The sequence below is a fragment of the Rattus norvegicus genome, chromosome 2, assembly GCF_036323735.1.
Source record: "Rattus norvegicus strain BN/NHsdMcwi chromosome 2, GRCr8, whole genome shotgun sequence".
In the NCBI taxonomy this organism is placed as follows: Eukaryota; Metazoa; Chordata; class Mammalia; order Rodentia; family Muridae; genus Rattus; species Rattus norvegicus.
Window position 1 is genome coordinate 240,432,257 of NC_086020.1, and position 22,684 is coordinate 240,454,940.

Genomic DNA, 22,684 nt, shown 5'->3' on the forward strand with positions numbered 1-22,684 from the left:
AGGGCCCTGTACTAGAAAAGAATCTCGAATGGAATAAAAGCCTAGAATTTTAAGGGGTTATACATTATTATTATCAGCGTGTGTGTGTGTGTGTGTGTGTGTGTGTGTGCACAAGTACACACTCACGTGCACACGTGCACAAGCTGCAGTACATGACGTATGCTCTACGGATGTATATGTGAAGGAGGTCAGGGGACAACGTTCTGTAGTTGGTTCTCTTCTCCACCTCACACGGGTTCCAGAACCTTAACTCAGGCCCTCAGGCTTGTGGGGCAAACACCTCAGCCAACCTAATCTAATGACCAACCTAATCTAAGCTAAAATTCCAAACCAGAAATCCCATAAATTAGTACCAGAGCCCAAACCAACAGTGGTCAGTGACAGAAAATGAATGGGTGACAACTCTGATCAAGAAAGACTAGGGCATCGGCTGCACTAGAGTGGTACCTGGGGATTAGTCAGCATAGTGACCACCTCTCATGTGCTGCCTGAAGTCTCCCATTCTTGCCTGTACAATGTACGACATTCCTTTAATAACTGTAATGTTCACGTTTGTTTTGGAGACGGGGTCTCCCCGTGTAGTTCTGGCTGGCCTGTCACTTGCTATGTAGACCAGGCTACCCTTGAAATCGGGATTAAAGGTGCTCACCACTCTGCCTATCCTGTTTCACCATCCTATCACTATTGTTCTAATTACTCTGTGTTACATGGCTTTTACCCCTTCTAGCAAAATTACAGGGAAAACTCCGGACACACTCAGAAGAAAGTGCGACAGTTTACAAACTTCAGTCTAGAGTGTTGAGTGCGTCTGGGTCAGCGCAATGGTAACCGCTAATCTACGTGAGCTGCACAATGCCCTCAAAGCCTTCTGTAAGGAGCCGCATCCTACAAAAGGGTCCCTGGACCACACCTGTAGGAGCGGTACAAGCTCAAGCTCAACTCTGCTGAGAAAACTGAGTGTGTAGGAGACTCCAGAGGGGGGAGAAGGATGCCGCAAACTGGAACACAAGCATGTCAAGAGCTATGGCAAGCCTGGGAAGTTTGCCCTAAGGTCTAAAAGGAGAACACCAGACAGACCGAAGGGGGTGTGCGCTATTGACAAGCATGGAGCATGGGTGTGGCGCCTGGCAAGGCAGAACCAGATGTCTAGCTGGACAAATGTACACAAGGTGGTTTTCTTCCCCTTCGAGGCCGACTACACTTGACCCCTTCTGTAACTCCGTATTTAAAAAGCCATTTAGCTAATACTGCCTCATTTGTCTTAATTAAAAACATTGCTATGGCTTCACAAGCTCTTACTTATCTGTGGGGAAAGTAACGTGCAAACTCAAACAAGTGGCAGCCAATAAAAGTTGAGTGTAAGCAAAGACTTATGGAAAGGGGGGAAAAAATCCCAAGGTATCAGTTATAAAAACACAACCATAAACAACCAACAAAATGTAGTCTGTGCCTCCTTCGGTTACTTCCTGTTGTTGATGAAGATTTATGTCAACAGTGACCTCTGACCCCTGCCTGCATGGAGCTCAGAACATCCTCACTCTGAGTCTGCACTGAGCAAACTCAATGAGACACAAACACGTATTCCTGGGGGAAAGGGCTACCCTTTTTTGTCCCTGGCCGACAGGACAAAATCATCCGCACTGTGGCTTTCATTTCTTCATGGGACTTTTCCCTTTTCACGAGAAGTCATTTTTATTCAGGAATGGCCTTTCTTGAACACTTTCTTGAATGCATGCTTGAACACTGAAGGTAATCATGGTCTCCAGGTAAGGTCCTAGAAGGCACAGCCCGCAGCTCTGTGCCAGACCCATGCAGCAAGGATCCTGGAGCAGAGGAAACTGAGACATGTGGGTTTGTGGAGAAAATACTAATTTACTTACAGCAGTGATAGAGCGAAGATGTGCCAAGACTGTCTCCAGGGTCTTTTAAAAATAGTTTTATTTCTCTGTGGAGACCTTGTATTTGTTAACTCTCTGTCATCATAATTCCTCTTAATTCTCTAATACGGTTTTATTCTAATCTTTGAACATATCCGTAATAGCTGCTTTGAAACATTTACCAGCTAAATCTATCAACTGGGCCTCTCTCTGAGGCAGCATCTTCTAGAAGACTTTTCTCCTGAGCATGGCTCAACTTTCCCGTTTGCGTCTCTCATAAAATCGTACTTGGAAACTGTGCTTCTTAGACAATATCCTGCTGGCGACTCTGGATTTGGATTTAATCCCCGTCACCACCACTGTTGCTCACTCTTCCGGGTCTTGCCCAGATCTACAGCTCTGACACTTCCTCAGTGTGCCTTTACCTTGTCTCTTCTCTTTGCTTTGGTTTCTTAGCCTGCCTTCCTATGATCACCCATCACTATGTACAGCCTAATGGTCAGCCCTCGGTGGAGCATCAGTGCTACACAGAAGCTAGGAACCCTTAACTGTCATCACACTCGTGCCCACACTCCCTCTATCACTTTCCCTGGCACAAGTGTTGTTGCAGTTTCCACCCTCAACTCCAAACCCAGCCACAGCTTATTAGGAACAGCGTTAACTTGCAAAAGAGCTACCCCTGGTGCAGGAAGGAGAAATGGGGGGGGGGGGGGGTCGGAGCTGGCTTCGTGGGATAGGGTGTGAGTTCCTATGGTTTCTGACAAAAGTTCTGCAAATTTGCACAAGCAAATGCTCACCACTGGCTGCATTCCTTTCCACAATCCAAAATGGTCACTGCAGACAATTTTACCTCACCACTGTCAGAAACCCCTATGAAGATATTTCAAATGCTTAATGGCTAACGATCCTTCAAAACCCCTTATTGATGGGAACTATTAAGGTCACAGGCTTACTGAGGAAGAAACAGAGGCTAAGTAAGATTTAAGTTCCCGTGGTTTCACATGCTGTAGGGATGCCCTGACAGGCTGCTTTCAAGACTCTCCACACTGTGACAGCTGTGGGCCCTAAGTTGCTATGGAGGGCGGACTTATAGTGCGCTGCCTGCTGTCAGTCTTGGGAGAGAAAAGGAGCAGAAAAGAAAACTGTGTGTGATGGTCAAATATTTAGTTAAATGGCTGGGCCGCCATGACCAACATCATGTAATCCCTAAATTGAAGCCCTGTAACCACATTATTATCACGACAATTATTCCTAGCTGTACTTGCACTCTATTTTTATTTCTGCCCCCCCCCAAAGAAAGCATTCCAAGCAGCAAAGTCTAATCCAATCCATCTTGCTGACAATTAAAGAAAAAACTACTAGGAGGCTCCTGTGAGAAGAAAAAAAAATCGATACTGCATCTTGGAGCTGGGCAAACGTGGGTCCTGCCAAAGACCAGCGCTTAGACGGAGGTGAACTGCTTTGCTCCCTTTCTCCCTTCAGAACAAATGATTCTTCAGTTACTTCCCCTCCCAAGCTATAAAATGTCAAGCCATAACTCTCCCTGCTGTGGGCAAGCGACTGAAGTCAAGACCTCCAGGCAACAGGTGCAGGGACCTGGGCCTCAAGTCATCTGCATTTAGGACGCAGCTCCCAGGAACAGGTGTGCTGCTAGGACGGGGACCGGAAAGGTCCCAACTGGAACGGCACCTCTGGTGTCACACATATAAGCATCTTTCCAAATGACAGGGAGCTTTGTCAACAAGGAGCACGGTTTGTTGGACTTGCAGGCAAAGAGGACAAGCATTTTGCCTTCTCCACCCTTGCCTCTATTCAGACTCGTACACAATTCTATGGGAACCCTGCCTACAAAGGGGGGGGGGGGGCTCATTAACCAGAATATAAAAGTGCCAACGTCTCTGGTTCTGCTTTTCTTGATGACTCTGGACTAACCCATCCTGGATACCACTGCTCATGCTGCACTAGGGTCCTAGAAGGATCGGTGGCTTTTCGTGATCAGGGACCTCTGTGAGACTGGGGTTGTGACTTCAGGCTGTACTGAGACATTAACTCGGGCCAGCATTTACTATGAGTGCTAGCCTATGAAATGTCTGAATTACCTCCATTCACATATGTTAATGAGTTCTCTTCCTGCAAGGAAAGCGTGCTACGAGCAAGTCTCGAAGAGAAATTAGTTCACTAATAGTTCAAGAGTTCCGTTTACCTCCGCATGCTCATGATGTCAACGAAACACAATGTCTAAGATCTCAAGAGCTTAATAAAACTTTCTGTGGCCAAAGGCAGGGTGTTAGAAACATGATTTCATGTAAGTCTGTGGGAGCTCAATGTTGCTTCAGTGTGTTGACTACTCCGGTTATTAAAATACATGATTTTAATTGGGGCTGACGAGATAGCTCACTGGTAAAGGTACTTGCCCTGAGTTCAAAGGTAGGACCAACATGGCAGACAACTGACTCACAGAAATTATCCTCTGACCTCTGAAAGTTGTACTCTGACCTTTGTGACACACCATAGCATATCTGCACATTCTCATACATACACACACACACACACAGACACAGACACACACACACACACACACACACACACACACCAGGTTTCTGTGTCTACTGATCTCTTTGAGGTATATATGTACTAAGAAACTCAAATGGTGGCACTTAAGACTATAAATACCATTCACCTGTGGCTTTGTTTTCAATGCTAACAATAGAGATAAAAATGCACAACTTCCATGGGCTACTGTTCAATTTAAGATCATGTGATTACACAGCTCAACACGGAGGCCCGGGATGCTTTAGCTTCTTCAGGCTTGTTCCCTGTATTTAACTAAGTGTGTGTGTGTGTGTGCAGGCCAGAAGACAGCCTGTGGGAGTCATTTCTCTTCTACCATGTGGGGCCCAGGTATGGGTCTCAGGCTTGGCAGCGAACATCCTTACCAACTGATCCACCTTGCCAGGCCCCGCCTTTCCTTCTTGGGTCATTTGGGTTTAGAATCAAGCAGTTTATTTTAGAGAAATAAAAAAAACTCACCTGAACATTAAAAAAAAAAATCAAAAGGATTTCAAAAGAGTTTATTATTTTTCAACATTAACAGTAACTTAAGTAAAATCAATTTAAGCTCCCCCCCAAAATGCTATAGTTATCTCTGGAAATATATTTTTTTAATTTAAATAAATATATGATGAAAACTTGAAAGCTCTAATGACACAAAGTTCAAGAGAAAACGGGTATTTGTGAAGTATCACTGAGCCTGGTCACCCTCTGGACACACCAAGGTAAAATGTGAAGGATCCACCAGCTGCCAGGTCAAATGTTAGCACTTTGGAGGTCCTCTCAGAGCGCTGAGAAAATAACTCATTATGAGTCCCTCAAAACATCTGGGATTAAATTACTTATTAGAAAGAAATTGATCCCAATCTCGTAAAAAGTTCCAAATTGTCCACCACTGGGTAATAATTCACAAGTGTCATTAAAACACTGCAGTTTAAGTTATAAGATATGACAGGTTTAATCCTGCACTTTAAAGGAAAGCCTCCCAGCAAGGATGTCTACTAAAATAACAGTTAGCCTCAGGAAAAACTATCTTTAAGAGTCTCAGCGTGCAGCCACAACCCCTCGGAAGCTCGCGCACTCGGCCTTCCAGAATTCCACTCTGCTTCAGAAACCTTCCAATGGACTGCCGATCAAGCCTCAGTTACCTCAGTATGATGGAGTTGCTTGTAGACTGTGGCTTAGTCGACAGAACACTCCCCTAGCATGCGGGAAACCTTGAGTCCACATTCATGGCCATGCTCAGCTGTGCATACGGCTTGGGGACGGCTGAGGCTACAGGCAACCCTCACTCAAAAACAAAGGAAAAAGAGTTCAAAGGAAGACCAGCTCAAGGCTTTCCTGACACTGAGGAAGTCTGACCTCAGGCTGGGATGCTCACACTGCACTCTGTCGTGCACAGCGTGTGCTCTGGTGGACAGCAGGACTGCGGCAGAGTCAACATGATTATGGACCCGCGTCTGGGTGATGGCATGGACGGAGGTGTCTCCTTGGGAAGAGGGTCTTCGTCTAACTCAGCCTCTGAAGCCAAGCCTGCTGAAGGAAGAGCGGGGAACTGAGCCGCTCGCTCCACCATTCCGGTCATTAATTCCACGAAACCAAAAAGCAATGGCCCACTTGTTTCTCTTCAAGGAAATAAACCATTCTTCACAACATCTCTGTTCCCAGCTAGCTAAAAGCCAATACGGAGTGAGCGTGAGGAATGACGTCTTTCTAGTCACTCACTTTCTACAAATAAATGAAAGCTCTCCTGAACAGCTTTATAATTCATGCACTGTCAACAAAGAAACTAGAAAATAATTACGGAATAAGTAAAGAAAGGCGATTTATTATCTCAGGTAGGGCACTGTCACCTCTCGCTGAAGAGCACAGTTGATTTTACAATGCCCTTTTCCTGGTTATCACAATCCCATTAATTCTGCGGCCTGGACTTGGAGAGCTATGTCCTTCAAACAATGACGTCAGAAGGAAGAACACAGACTCTGGAATCTGCGTCTGCATCCAGTGTGGCACACCCAGCCAAACACACTAAACAGGACGCCATCCAGTCCTGTAACTTCATGGGAGTCCATTTCAACTACACCCAGGGCAGGTCTCCCAGATCTTTGGAGGATTTCTCTACCTACTGCTGGACTCAGATACAAACAATACTTTTACTAAAACATAAGGAAAAAACTGCAGAAAGCCACGAATCACAACCTCTTTTTTTTTTTTTAAGGTGAATGTGAAGGGTTCTCGAATGCAGGACTCTTACATCAATGGAGTTTTATTAGGCAGTAATAAACTCTGAAGGTGTGAAGCAGTTCCACCAAGCTCAGGGAAGGCATCTCAAGGAAGCCAATTAATGCGGACTCCAGAGTCTGCTGTGCTAACAACCCAGAAACCACAGTGAAGCCACCCACGCATTTCTCTGTCCTGAGCAAGGAACCCCGGGTGACTGCAGGCAACCTCTGCTGACTCAAACAAGTGGCCCAAACGTGGAGGGCTCATGAGGCTCCTTCCTAAAGAAAGGGATCCCTGCTGGACCCTGCCTTTCCAGTGAGCCGTGCCAACCACTCGTCATCGAGAAAAGCCCATCCACCTTCTTCCACTGAAGGGCCCAGTGCTTTCAACTTTCCATCACACGCACTTTTATTTGTTGCTATTAGTTTGAATGGGTTTCTATTGTTGTTCTGTGTGTTTGCTATGAGACAAGGTCTCATGTATTCTAGGCTGCACTTGAACCCACTCTGTAGCCTTTAACTTACCATCCTCCTGCCCCCACCTCTCCAGTACTGGAATTGCATGCTGACCAACTTAGTCCCACATTCCTTTTAAAGAATTCACTTGTTTCCCATAAGACCCCAAAGGAGTATCTAACTTGGAATTTTCCATATATATATATATATATATATATATATATATATATGTAATATATGTATATATATGTATATATATATATTAATGCTACTGAGGACATTATAAAAGTTTGGGGTTTTTGCTTTTTTGTTTTTGTTTTTTTTTTGTTTTGTTTTTGTTTTGTTTTTGTTTTTGTTTTTGTTTTTTGCCAAGAGGAAGAAAAATCCAGCCGGACTCCAAGAGGAAGCAAGGAAACTTCCTGTATGTGTGCCTAAGAAAAATTAACTTCAGAGACTTGAAACATGTTGAAATGTTTCCTTGTATGTCCACAAAATACTGTGGAAATTTTGATCGATTGCTGCTGCAATCGTAAAAGTTTAAGACACGAACAGTCACCAGTGATATGTCGGATTCTTTTGGGTTGGAGGTGGTGGCATTGATGTCGCAATCAGATGCAAAGACAAAAGTTCTAAAGGACGGCAGGAACTTGTGGAGAAGGCTAACCAAACTTGTAATATAGTAATACACACATACAAAATATTCCCGAGCAATGTAATAACTGCTGTGCTATTTATCCTTGTTAAGGACAGTCCCCAACTAATGAAAACTTCTGAGAAGCCCCAACAAGTCAAAGGAGAGGATCAGCAGGCCCCACCCCCTCAAAATACAAAGGCAGGAAATGGCCACCAGGAAACATACTACTCTGTATGCGAATTTTAAAACAAACAAACAACAACAACAAATATTTAAAATTTGGCCTTATTTTTAAAAAGCATTGGGCAGAAGCAAGCCTTTCTCTACTGCTCAGCCGCTTTCCCTGTTGTACTCATGTCTCTAGCGGGCTCTAATTTCTCTTTGGATCACGCTGGCATACGTTAAATCAGTTAACAAAGGGGAGAGAGGCAATGCCTTTATTTCTGTGCCTTGTAGGAAGCCTGCCCAGCATGTGAACCCCTCTAAAAGGTACCAGGTGACTCTAGCCACAGCCACATTGTAATTTGACGGAATTCTAGCCCAAGATGGGATGCAGGTGTCATTTGTTAAATGACAATATGGTGGCTTGGACATTGGAGTGAGGCTGGGTACTGTCTCTGTATTTGTCTTTGAGGTCTATCTACATTTTGATGAAGGGATGGATTTGTGGGGTTTTTTTTGTTTGTTTGTTTTGTTTTTTAAGAACTGGAATTTTGTAAATCGTTAACACCATAAATTGAATCTGCTATTGCACGGCTATTAAACCTTAACAGAGCAACATGGGACTTGTGTACCCAGTCGAAAGGCGGCCATTTTGTATGTGCACTGAGCTGCCAAGCACGTGCATCGGGAAGGAAGAGGCAGCCTAGTGTGAGATCCGGTGGAAGAGCTCCTGTCCCAGCAGAGAGCGTGAGCTTCTAGCTCCCGAGATCCTAACAAAAATCACAGGAAGGTGCAGGACAAACAGCCCCCGTTCAGGCAGTGCGCCCATGCCTGGGTGAGGTCCTTGGCAGAGCCCTCCCTGAACTTCAAATGTTTATTTTCCTTCATAGCCTGGGATACTTTTAATTTTATCCTTATAAAGTGGACAGTCTGAATTAAAAAGATCCTTGACTATTAAAAACACATGTAAAAAGCAGAAATTAAGCGTTGCAAAAACAATCAACCGTTTTAGGGCTCATCTGGGGGGGGATGGGGGGGGGTGGGCATCGGGACCTCAGTGGGTCTGTCAGCCTGGTGTTTTCTCTGGGACTCCCAACAGTGGAACTGGGTGTCTCTGACTCTTTTGCTGCCCTGGGACTCTTTTCCTCTTCGGGGTTTGGCTAGTCCAGCTTTGGTGTAAGGACTTTTGCCTCGTTTTTTTTTTTTTTCATTTGTTTACTATGTTACTTTAATACAACAGTCATATTTGGCTTTACCATAGGTCTTTGGACTATCTGGTCTCAGGTTCTTTTTTTTTTTTTTTTTATTAACTTGAGTATTTCTTATATACATTTCGAGTGTTATTCCCTTTCCCGGTTTCCGGGCAAACATCCCCGTCCCCCCTCCCCTTCCTTATGGGTGTTCCCCTCCCAACCCTCCCTCCATTGCCGCCCTCCCCCCCATAGTCTAGTTCACTGGGGGTTCAGTCTTAGCAGGACCCAGGGCTTCCCCTTCCACTGGTGCTCTTACTAGGATATTCATTGCTACCTATGGGGTCAGAGTCCAGGGTCAGTCCATGTATAGTCTTTAGGTAGTGGCTTAGTCCCTGGAAGCTCTGGTTGCTTGGCATTGTTGTACTTTTGGGGTCTCGAGCCCCTTCAAGCTCTTCCAGTTCTTTCTCTGATTCCTTCAATAGAGGACCTATTCTCAGTTCAGTGGTTTGCTGCTGGCATTCGCCTCTGTATTTGCTGTATTCTGGCTGTGTCTCTCAGGAGCGATCTACATCCGGCTCCTGTCGGTCTGCACTTCTTTGCTTCATCCATCTTGTCTAAATGGGTGGCTGTATATGTATGGGCCACATGTGGGGCAGGCTCTGAATGGGTGTTCCTTAAGTCTCTGTTTTAATCTTTGCCTCTCCCTTCCCTGCCAAGGGTATTCTTTTTCCTCATTTAAAGAAGGAGTGAAGCATTCACATTTTGATCATCCGTCTTGAGTTTCGTTTGTTCTAGGGATCTAGGGTAATTCAAGCATTTGGGCTAATAGCCACTTATCAATGAGTGCATACCATGTATGTCTTTCTGTGATTGGGTTAGCTCACTCAGGATGATATTTTCCAGTTCCAACCATTTGCCTACGAATTTCATAAACTCGTTTTTGATAGCTGAGTAATATTCCATTGTGTAGATGTACCACATTTTCTGTATCCATTCCTCTGTTGAAGGGCATCTGGGTTCTTTCCATTTTCTGGCTATTATAAATAAGGCTGCGATGAACATAGTGGAGCACGTGTCTCTTTTATATGTTGAGGCATCTTTTGGGTATATGCCCAAGAGAGGTATAGCTGGATCTTTGCCTCGTTTTATTGCTTCTTGTTTTGTCCTGTCTGCCTGGAGGCCTCTCTTGGAGCCCTGCTCTTTTCCGAAGGGAAATAGAGGGGGAGTGGATCTTAGGGAAGGGGCGGAGCTGGGAGGAGAGGAGGGAGGGGCAAGTTTAGTAGAAATGAATTACATAAGAGAAAAGTCTATTTTCAATTAAAAGAAAGAAAGAAAGAATGGGGAAATGACAGTTAAGGTGAATCTGACTCGAAACGGCAGCAGGTGACTAGTAGACAAATCATGTTTCCCAAGTAGAGGCAGCATTAAAGCTAAGAACCGCGTCTGACGAGGAGACAGCCTTATCAGTCAGCGAAAGCTCTGCCACCTCATGTTGGCACAGAAGAGTCACTGCACCAGCAGACAAAAGAAGCACTTACAGAAGAGCCCGCTTTACATTCTGGCCTTGTGAACTACAGAGAGGTAAGACATAAATCTTCATATATGACGACTGGGCATGACCACTGTGTGGAACAGGAAAATGTTTTGTAATGTCATACCCAGTGACTGCCCGAGATCACTGCGGTTAACACGGAAACGAATGTTATGCAAATGAAACACAGGTCTGAGCTAACCAAGAGCTAGTCCCACTACTCAGGAGACTGATAGACGATGACTCCAAGTTCAAGGTTATCATCCTGAGCTATGTGGTGGGGGCCAGCCAGTTAGAGCTATACATTAAGATCCAGTCTCCAAACTCAAGAAAATGGCTTTAACGTTGGCAAAAATTGTATTTAAATTCTTTTTTTAAGATTTATTTATTTATTATATATAAGTACGCTGTAGCTGTCTTCAGACACACCAGAAGAGGGCATTGGATCTCTTTACAGATAGTTGTGAGCCACCATGTGGTTGCTGGGAATTGAACTCATGACCTCTGGAAGAGCAGTCGGGTGCTCTTAACCGCTGAGCCATCTCTCCAGCCCGTATTTAAATTCTTGATACAATCACAATAGTAATAACAACATGTGAAAATTATACATTTGCATTTCAGTATTCTATTATAAAACATTTAGATATTCATTTCCCTTACTATATAAAAACATGTAACACCATCAGTTATGCATTTAGACACACAAAACCAAAAAAGATATTTATGGGCCACTCTACCAAATACGTTAGGCAGAACAGAGAAATGGTCTAGCCTCTTCTCAATGAATACTTGATATCAATTTGTTTTGGTAATTGGTATTGTCTTGATATTTGATATTGAATACAAATAGATCACAGAGCTAAGACTGAACCCTAAGTGGGGCACTGGAGAATGATCAGATGGGTTGATGACTTTTAAAAATGCTCCCCATAAATATGCCAACTTCTAACTGATTAATTTGATGATCTATACAGTTGTAACTGAAGGCCGTGGCTCTTCAAATGTTAGCTACTTCAGGCCAACCATCAAGACAAGAACAAGAAGTTGGCTTGAGTTAGAATATTTATCTCTTCAGTATGACAGCATCAGTGTGTCCGAACCTCCACTTGAAACCTAGGCACACTTACCGAATTGATCCAGTGTTAGTTCACAGCCTGATAGTTATAAAACGGTTTACCCTAAACGTATTACCCAAGTGGAAACTCATCAGAAATTAAGACCAGCAACCCCAAATGTTTAAGGCGGTAGCACTCATCCCACTCTCTACACACTTAACACACATCTGAAGCTAAGTATCGATTACATTCTAGTTACCACGGACAAGCTAACATGTGCATGAGTCTGCTTCTGAAACTGCAATGAAGTCCTATTTATAAAATATAAGCTGCCACCTTCTCCCAGTGGATGGACAGCTGTGTCTCTCTTGAGGAGGAGTGATTTGTACAGACTTGGACCAAGGAAACCTAAGCACAGAAGGAAGGTGTTTTAGGTCTCACTTGACTGGCTTACTAGGGTGCCCTTGAACTCAGAGATCTGCCTGCCTCTGCATCCCACAGGATGGACTTAGGAACACCATCACAGGAGGCAAGAACATCCATTTAGTTAGGGCTGAGATCTCACTTACAGACCAAATGTGGGCCAGGACCTAGACAGGACCCTGGATTAGACACCCAGTGGTGAATATCAATATCCCCCAAAGCCCAGAAAATAAAATGAACATAAGAAGCAAAAAAAATGTATTTAATGGGTAAGAACAAAAGGAATTTTAAAAAAAAAAATCAAAAAATCAAATTTGGTTGCATTTTCTCATATCAGCTTACCAAAGATCTAGTTGTTTATTGTAATAATTGGGTTTATAATTTAAGTGCTTCCTATTTTGAGTCATTTTTAATGTTGGAAATATATCAATCCACTTTTTGTTGCTTTTATTTCATGAATAGGAATTGAATGCAATTAAGATCACATTTATCCACATTTTCATTATGTTTATGCTATACTTCAGCTATCTCTGAGATCATGAACTCGTACAATCTTTCAGAAAAGATCCTTACCAAATCCCACTTATGATAATATATTCTAAAAACCATCTAACAATCTGACAGTAATTTGGACAAAGGGAGACAGTACAAATTTTAATACTGGGTAATATCCCACAATAGAAGAGTAATTTAGAGGATCCTGATAAAAGACAATGGTTTCCTCCTTGAAAATACCGGAATATTAGATAACACAATAAAAAAAAATACAAGTCATGGTGTGGAGCATGATCGGTTTGGAGGTGGACCCAGGAAAACCAGGAGCTAAGGTCATCATCTTCTACCTTGTGAATCTGAGGTAGGCAGGCTTAAGCTAAGTGAGATTTCATCGAGAAAGCAAAACAGTATCGTGACTACACTGAGTGATTCAGTGATACACATATTTCTAGAGAGGGCTCGGAGGAGTGCTTGCTGCTCTTCCCGAGGACCCGAGTCCCTACACTCATTTTGGGGAGCTCACAACCAACTGTAATTGCAACCCTAGGATATCTGACATCCTCTCTGGCCTCCATAGACACTCAGACATATGTCACACACACACACACACACACACACACACACACACACACACACGAAAATACAGCTTTGAAAACAGAATTATAAATGTACCCCATTTACTCATAGAGGGGAGCGCAATTTAAGGAAACCTTTGGCATGAGAGAAAGCAGTCCATAGGGGTCTCAGGCATCAAGATGTGCATACAACCTCACCACTCACCCCAAGGGACCAAGAGACAGACTTGAAGGGGGTTAACTTGAGCAGATGAGGAAAGAAGCAGAGAGCGCATGAGCAGATAAGGGAGGGCCCGGCCCTTTATGGGAACATCTGAAAACACTTCCTGTGCTAACACCTGAGTGAAGTTCCCATTCCTTCCTTCTTTGTGGCTGAGCACTGCCATAATCTGCACAGCAGACCCCTCGATGGGAGTGCAGACCCATTCGGCTACTCCGAAATCTGGTCTCTATGGCCTTCACAAGTCACCTCGCCCCATCTGCAGTGAGCTTCCCCTGGGTGACCTCTGCTCAAATTTATGTCACAGGGAAAAGCTAGGTTGGTTAAGCAAATGATTCCTGCAGGTCCCACTGTCTTTCCACATTCAGAACTCCCCATCTCCCACTGTGTCCTCACAGTCCGTTTCTATCCCCATCTCCCCAGTAACATCCCACAGTTGGCAACATTCTGTTGTGATAAACTTTCTATTCTGCAAGGTGGCTGTGAAAGATATTTGTCTGCAAATTAACCACACATATCAAGGAGAGGAGCAGAGAGTTAGGGCCGTCCTGGAATGCTACCATGGAAAAGCTGCAGTTTGCTTATTGCGTTAAATTCTCGTAGACAGCAAGCATGCACTACACAGTTGTCTTATTTTAAAGTGTCATTTGCACGGTCCTATCTTCAGAACCTCACGGCGACCTCTCTGACTGCAATTCCATCCCCCATGCTCAGCGTTTTTGAACCCCCCTCTTATCTAAGGGGTAGGAGTTCCCTCCTCTTCAAACCTTCCCCACTTAGCAGAAGACGGCCGTGAGACTTCTCAGGAGACCCGAGGCAGACAGAATATGTTTTGCACATTCACCACAGTAGCTCAAACACACTAACAGTGTTGGGTTTTTAAAAGAGACGTCACCTCCTGCCAAAAATCACGGGCATATCCATTGAGGGACAGAGGAGATCGATGTCTCTGTAGGAGCTGTCTCTGCAAATTTTATTGAAAAGACAGATTTAGCTAGACGTCTCTAGTCCTCAGAAGGCCACCCACCTTTTGCAGATGTGTTCTCTCAGACTCCCAGGTGACATGGATACAACTCTTAGCCCTGCAACTGTGTGCTGATTGCCTGTAGGCTAAACTAGTGGGTAGGGAGCATCTACTTGACACCCATAGGCGGATACCTTTGCAGGTGACCTTGTATGGGCTTTGGTAGTTGGTGGATGGTCATACATCTTTGGGGGTGTGGTCTTCTGTGGTAATTTGCTGCTGGGAACTATTTAATCACATGATTAAACATGCAGGTCCCCTGTCTCATGAAGCCCGCCTGGATTTGAGCTAGACTTCCAATGCCTGCTTGCAAAGCTATTCCAATATCTGTTCTTCAGTATTCCCACCATCAAATGGGAGTGACAACGGGCCCTATGCCCTTTCTTCGGGTTTTGTACACACACACACACACACACACACACACACACACACACACACACACACACACATCACATTTAAGGACTCAAACATAAGTACTGCCAAGCCTTCAGTTTTACCAGCACATCGGAGGAGAAAATGTCCTGACGTGTCAGTTGGCAATTCTGCAACTTGGGGCAGTCTCGGAGAGGTCTCCTCCTATGTCCAACTATCCCAGGAAACAAGACTAATTGATAAATTATACGGTAGATGTAACCAACTCCATGTAAATAGTTCGTGTATGATGAAATCAAGATTGCAGGCAATTAGAATTAAGCTAATCCCTCTTAGGCCCGATTTCTTCCCTTGCACTTTTTAAAGCTACACTGGTACCCAGGACAGGAACCCAGCATCCCCGCCCCCTCCAAGGACGGCATACATTCTACAGATACTGCATATTATCTCAGTTCTCAGGAGGACTCTGACCAGTTCAAGCCAGGTGTAACATCCAACCTACTTGCCAGACGGACTCTCCTTCCTTCCTTCCTTCCTTCCTTCCTTCCTCTGAGGAGAAGAGAAGCTTCCCCTGAGGGGTATTCTCTCTGTCACAGCCAAGCAGTCCTGCCCTCCCATTCCCCAGACTAAGGCAGCAGCAGACCCATGAAGCCCCAGCACTGACCTAGGTCCTTCTGAGCAGTGCAAAATACTCTTTGGCCTCAAGATGTATCTATCTTCTTATTTATTTATGTAACTACACATTTATTAGTTATGCCAAGTGTCTAACAGGACAAAACTCAACACGAAACTCACTTTACAACTCAGAACAGGAGGCTAAGTGTTTTATGTAAGGTCACATAACTTTAAGGCTAACAGACTGGCTTTAGCACTGCTCCCACAGCAGCAGAGCTTGTCAAGTCCTGGCTGGAGGACTCTTGGGTTTCTAGGCCATTTCACCTGCACTGCTAATCTCACTGACCAGGCAAAGCACTGCAACCCCCACACACATTGATCAAAATCTTTCCTACGGAGCTGGGGAACTGGTCACTGGTTAACAGCTCGTATGACTCTTGCACAGGACTGAAGTTCAGATGGTAGCAACGTCTTAAGGCGGCTAACAGTTTCTAGTAACACTGAAGTTTCATGTACACACACACACACACACACACACACACAGAAAGTAATTCTTTGAAAAATATTCTAAGCACTAAAACTAAATATATTAAATGCACATTAAAAAGAACGATCATTTTAATGCAACTGGAAGTATTCTATAACTTTTTATTTATATTTCCCCTTACACAGTAACACTTGGAATTATATACAATGGATATTTTCTTTACAAGTCTTACAGGGAAAACAATTGCAAAGTGATGCAGCAGGCGGTGGCCGCTGTAATGATGAAAACAGCACGGCGTGGGACGAGGCCGCTATGGTTCTGAGCACCCGTCACAGCAGCATGCCTTAGGTACCCATGCCGGATGACCAGAATAGAAGACCTCTATTGTCTCACAGAACAGAGCAGAGGGTTCTATGCCTTTAGTCTACCGCTAGTCACCTTGACAGTCACAGTCTAAGACACGAAGTCATGTTGCTGAAATGAATTGATCGTCTTTCTAAAATGCCATCCTATCATTTGGGGGCCAGTATGCTGCCTACACGCATTCTGTGTGTGTAAGGGAGACCAGAAGTCTGTGTGGCATCCTCACTGAGAATTGAGGAGAGATCCTACACAGGAAGCTGGGAGGAGTTTCTCTAAGCCACAGCACTTTAAGGGAACTAGGAGATACACTTTGAGGAGCTGGAAAGACCTCTGTGTGTTTTCCTGCAGCCGTCGTCGCTGTACCTGCATGCCTGCGTCTCAGTCTCCTTGTGCACCGCTCGGCTGAAGCAAAATAATCAGACCCTGAGGTGGGTGTGGAAGGGTGCACCTGGGACCCCAGCACGCAGCGGAAACAAGCAGGAAGATCTGGAGGTCAAGGTCATCCTTAGCTACCAGTGAATTAGAGCACAGCCTGGGCTGCATGAGCGCCTGTCTCAAGGGGGAAAAAAAATCACACAAACACCCGCACTATTTCCAAATACTCCCGCAACATTTTAAATTTCAATGTGCACGTTAACGATCTGCAAAAATAAGAGAAGTTACAACGTCCAAAGTCTCTACCAGTGATGGGGAATTATGTAACCATCTTTAATAGAAAACCCTGCAGTCTTCTGTAGTAGGATGACGGATTTCTTTGTGTTATCTGTTTTCCTGGTAGACATCCCATTATAGCTTGACTCTGTGTGGTTTCTGATTAGAGATGGAAAAGAAAGCATCCCCTAACAAAGAAATTACCTCATAAATGCATATTAATAAGCCAATATAACCAACCATAGCCAAACACTATGACATCACATTTTAATTCTTCAAAACATTAAGCTTCCAACTCAATTTCCTCTGCTGGGCTGTTTTTACTTGTTATATTTCAAGGATTTTCTTTAAGTGGGTGAAGACATGTTTGTTTCATTTTATTCGTAAAACAGGGTCTTATTAAGTAGGCCAGGCTGGCCTGAAACTGGGGACCCTCCTGACTCGTCATCCTGGGATCCGTCTACCCTTCCCTGGAGAGCTACTTTTCTTTTAACTTGCTATTAATAACTCAAACATTTACTGAGGAATCGTCACGTTCTAAGAAGGACCAAGCCTACTAAAATACAGACTTGTCCGTTTGTGCTTTTCAACTGCTTGTTCTTAAAAGTACAGAGCAGAGGGGTATATCACACAGTGAAATAAAGATGAAGGAAAGAAAAAAAAATTGGACTGCTGTCTTGATTTGCAAGAGGGGAGTGGGGAAGAGTAATGTTATAAAAATCCGACTGTGAAGACTAAATATAATGAAGTGAGCAAGACTGGACTTCAGTAACTAAAGGCCACATCGGAGGGGTCTGCCTAGTTCTTACTATCATTGAGTAGGTTCATTGAGCAGTAGTCCAGGGTCTGGGGAGATGGTCCAGTCACTAACGTGATGGCCCTCCAAGCAGAAAGAACCAGAGTTGCATCACAGCCAGTCATGATGCTAATCCCAGTATTAGAGAGAGGCCTTGTCACAAGACAAGTGTTGACAGCTCCTAAGGGGCCACTCCAAGGTTGTGCTCTAGAGGCCTGTACGCCGAAGCACCTGCATTCACGCACATACACACAAAATAATACAAATACGTCTAGAACCCATGTGATGTGTACGTCGAAAACACCGGTCAAAACGTTTTTGCTCACGGTTCTGCTCACAGGACAAATCCCAGCCTACATTGGCCTCCTTTTCACCATTTGCACTTTTGCACATTTGCACTTTTGCACTTTTCCTAAATGAACCTAGATGCTCCAATGCAAAAGAAAGCTGTGAAACCCTCCAAAACACAATCGGCAAGTTGCAGAAGCACCATTAGACACCTGTGGTTTCCGTACTGTTGATCAAGAGACCCCTCTAACCACCTGGCATCACCCTCTCAGTGGTAGCCATCTCAAATCCTACATAACTTACACTTTTTACCCAAGTCCTTCTCATCCTCCTTCCCACAAGCACCCGCCACAAATTCTTTCAGTTTTGCAGGCCTGTGTGGGGAGGTCTGATGGCTTCTCTCTCTAGGCATTAAGATTAATTTGTGATTTTTAGGTACCTAGTGTAGGCTCTGCTGAACTTTCTAGCCACAAAGCAGGCAGAGTCAAATCCCCACACTCAAAACTTCAAATGTATCAACTTAAAGATTTGTCTTTAAGAATAGACTCTTAAGAAAATTTAAAACCGAAGAGGCCACTGAAACTATTTCGCATATACAAACATTGGCCCTGTAAGCTTGCTGCCTGGGTTGAGTCTTCAGAAACTGTGTTATGTTGGAAGGACAGCTGTGACATCTGTCCTCTGACCTATAGACATCCACACACATGCTTGTGCATTGCATGTGGTCTTGCTGGAGGGGGTGCATCGCTGGGAGCAGGCTGTGAGGTCTCCTGTGCTCAAACTAGGCCTAGTATGACAGCCTCCTTCTGCTGCCTTGGGGATCCAGATGTAGAACTCTCAGCTCCTTCTCCGTCGCCACATCTGCCCGTGCACCTCCATGTCACTCATCATGATGATAATGGACTAAACCTCGGAATGGAAACCAGCCCCAAGTCAATGTTTTCCCTCGTTAGAGTTACCACAATCTTAGTGTCTATTCACAGAAATAAAGACCCTGACTCAGACACACACCATGGACATTTACACTACTTTTCCCCACTTTCCTGCAAAAATCACAATCTTATCTCTAGGCATCATATTCTGAGAAATCACCTGCTTCCTAGACCCACAAGGTTTTATACTAAGGTCTAACTCGTCACACTTAAGCAATGAGGAATAATTTCGATTTATACAGTACTCCTGGTGCAGAATATCAAATCTTGTATCTTTCTTACCCTTGGATCCCCTCACGTATCTGCATGTGACGTATTCTATTAACACATGGTGCTATCTGAGGAAGAGTGAAGCACACGCAGTCTCCTCAGGACATGCTGTGCTGGGAAGGGTATGACCAGGAAGCTTTTATTATCGTTTTGATAAACTATTCTCCACGGGGAACTAACTTCTTATAAGAAACTAGACTTGCTATGTCCACAATTTGATATCAATCCCAGGAATATTTCTAATTGCTCCTGGTTGATGATCAGTGTCAAACGTTTTAATGCTCAATTGAAAGAGTGCTGACTGGCCCAAATTGGGATCCAGGAGGGAAGTGGTGACTCCCACCTCCCCTAAGTTAGGTAATGGATATACTGCTGTCAGACATGGAGGCCAACTCAGCAACTGCTCTAACAGTTCACTCACTCTGCACACACATTCCACCAACTGGTTCTAAGGCTGCCAGCCCCACTCAGGCCTCTCTTCTGGTTCATGATTCTTCTTAAATAATATTTAATAGTGGGTACGAGCTCAATAATCCGTACAAAGTGCACAACCAAATATTTTTGGACTTGTCTATCTTGAGCTAATTACAAGGGTGAGGTAGGGTTTAATATTCCCAGACTTCAGGCCTAAGTGCATCTTTCTGAGAAAGTGTGCCACATTCCTGGAATTTTAATCCATTACCAGTTTCCTACCAAGGGACAGCTCTCTTGTTTTCCTTACATTAATTATATATGGAATCTTCAGGCTGAAACTCTGACAGGCAGGAATGTAAACGAGCTAAGCAGAACTATTTTAATTAAAAAGAATACACACAAACACACCATTCTTTAACAGAAATTCAGCAAATGCTTAAAAAAAATTTTTTTGTAATTTGGAAGGTTATGTTGCTCAAATAAAAAGCACATGTTAAGCAGCGCGTCACATTTGATTATTAATTAATGCTGAATAAGTAGCTCACTTAAAGCTCTTTCTGCAATCGTAATGAGCATCCGAAGATTTTGGGGGAAAGCGCAATCACAGACAACACAGCACTATCTAACATTGAGCCAGGGGACGCTGAACTCTCGGCTCTGGCAAAAAAAAATTACCTGATTACAACTAAATTTAAAAGACTATAATTTGCAAAATATGAAAGATATGTAATTACGGAGGTTACTACCAAGAAATAACCTGTCTACATTGCCTCTGAAATGATACATAGAGATGGGAACTAGCTAATAACGCCGCTCCGGACAGAAAGGTAAAAATGCTCTTGGAACCTCTGCTGTGGAGGTAGCCAAGGGGCTGTTGTTACTATGTTATTAGTAAGAACTGACAAACAGCATCACCCAGTGTAAGCCTCATTTCCTGGATGTTAACTGTTTCCTATGTGACCCGTGCACATTCTCACAGTACCGCGCCTGACACCTCCTCTGGCCCTGTTTAAGACACCATGACCTTGGGGTTTGTTTCCTTGTACACCTGAACAATAGTCGAGGGGCATTCGCATTTGAAAGAGATAGACTTTTTTTTATGGAAATCTCGATCCTTAATTAAATCACAGAATGAGTTTTTGAAGTAGTAAATAATAAATCACAATGAATCCTCAAACTGGTTGTCAAGGAAACGACTTTGCTTCTGGTGTAATTGCTGTTGTGCCCATTTGCCCTCTCCGCCACCGAGCCTCATCGCGCATTCTGGTCAGAGACTGAGAAAGTAGCTTTTCTATTCCTCTCAGGCAATCATGTAACATGCATTGAGCTTGACTGAACAGGGCCATGCGACCATACAAATGCTGAATTCAAGGCCTTTCCTCTTCTGTCTGGAAGCAGTAATTAGCTAGAAAGCAGTCTATTACTAGCGAGACTTGGTTACAAAACGCAACCAAGGTGCCTTGGCTCTTACCGGCTGTGTTTACAGCGTGTTTTCACTAGTTTAAAATTTTACTATCAGAAGAATCATCTGTGAACCAATATTTCCCGATGTCTCAAAAGTTAGGTGTGGACGTTCTTTAGGTTTCTTTAAAGACGGACACATGAGTGTTGACGCAGCCCCGTGTGAAATAGAGGAAAAAGAGCAAAGTTCCTGCCAATAGTTTTTACCAGCTCAACCCAGCTTTTCCTTTGCCAGTCCCTCCTTACCTCTATCCAATTACATTGGTCATTTTGGGGGTAAGAATAATATAAAATAAAATCCTGAGATGAACGGGCAGTGCCTTTATGAACTGTACACGCCTCACCATCTCCTGGTGTCTGTATCTCCATGACTAGGATCACAATAGAAGGCATCTGCTTACAGACTTAACTCAATCGATTTTCAAAGGACCTTAGCTCCCTCTGTGCTGTTAGACCCCGGACATTCTTAAGTTCACTCAATAGGTAACTTCTCCCTACTTACTTTAACCATGATTAAAAGGTACCAACAATATCACGGTATAATTTGTATCCAACCAGCAGATGTTGAAAGGTCAAAATTATCTTCATCAAAACAATGCCCTTGGTTCAATGTTCTCATTCGTTGTACAGGCATAGCAGGCTTCCCACTCACAGGGCAGGTCTGCTTCCTCATCTGTACAAAGGTAAGAGTTTCCTAATGGTGGGCGAAAGCATTCAGACCATGTGTTTACCTCTTTCCAATGTGTGTTTAGTCTGAAAACATTCTATCTGCTTTTGTTTTCTACATGGTACAATGTTTCTGCTTTGTGTTTATTTATGATACATTATAGTTATCTACTTCCCTATCTATCTATCGATCTACATTTATCTATGACTAGGATCTTCCTATGTATGCCATGCTAGCCTGGGACTTGGGATGTAGGGCCAGCTGGTTTTAAATTTGCAACCCCCCCAGACTCAGTCTCTCAAATACTAGGACTATGGGTGTGCAACATCACGCATGACAAATTCTTCTATTTCCCATTTAAAAATAAAACTACAGAGCAATAAATTGTTTTGGAACAGCAGGGCAAAAATTAGTATTAAATTTTATTTTAGGAAAACAACTTCTGCACATAACGCTAGGTAGAAAGGAGAAAGATGCTTTAAAAACATGAAACAGCATGGGACGCTTATGGGTTAGGCTGTGAAGAGAGTGGTTTTATCTAAAAAGGAAAAAAAAGGATTTAACAATCTAAAGCTTGTATGATATAAAGGTTTGCAACTGACTTTAAAAAAATGAAAACAAAAACAAAACTTCTGATCATTTGTTTTCATTTTGACTTGGGTTATTTACTTTTCCTGTTCCAAGTGAGGACATGTGTGTGCACATGTGTGCCGTGTGTGTGTGTGCACGCGCGCACGCGCGCGTGCGCACATACGGGTAAGACAGGCCTCCCAAACCCATTACCCTCCCTTACAGCCTTGGGATTCTCCAGTCTTTGTTCAGTCAGAGCTGGGTTGCAGCCTTGTCCCACCACGCCCAGTGTTACGGCATTAATCCTGAACTTGAATGTACTATTCACTTTGGTCTTTAGAAAGCAAAGAAAGCCTCCACGTCGCCTGCCACAGCACGTAC

At 43.8% G+C, this 22,684-nt stretch overlaps 1 protein-coding gene across 57 annotated transcripts in view; it reads right to left on the reverse strand.

The window, feature by feature from the left end:
* Adgrl2 (adhesion G protein-coupled receptor L2) overlaps nt 1–22,684 on the reverse strand; it is a 631,071-nt gene that overhangs the window by 76,081 nt on the left and 532,306 nt on the right.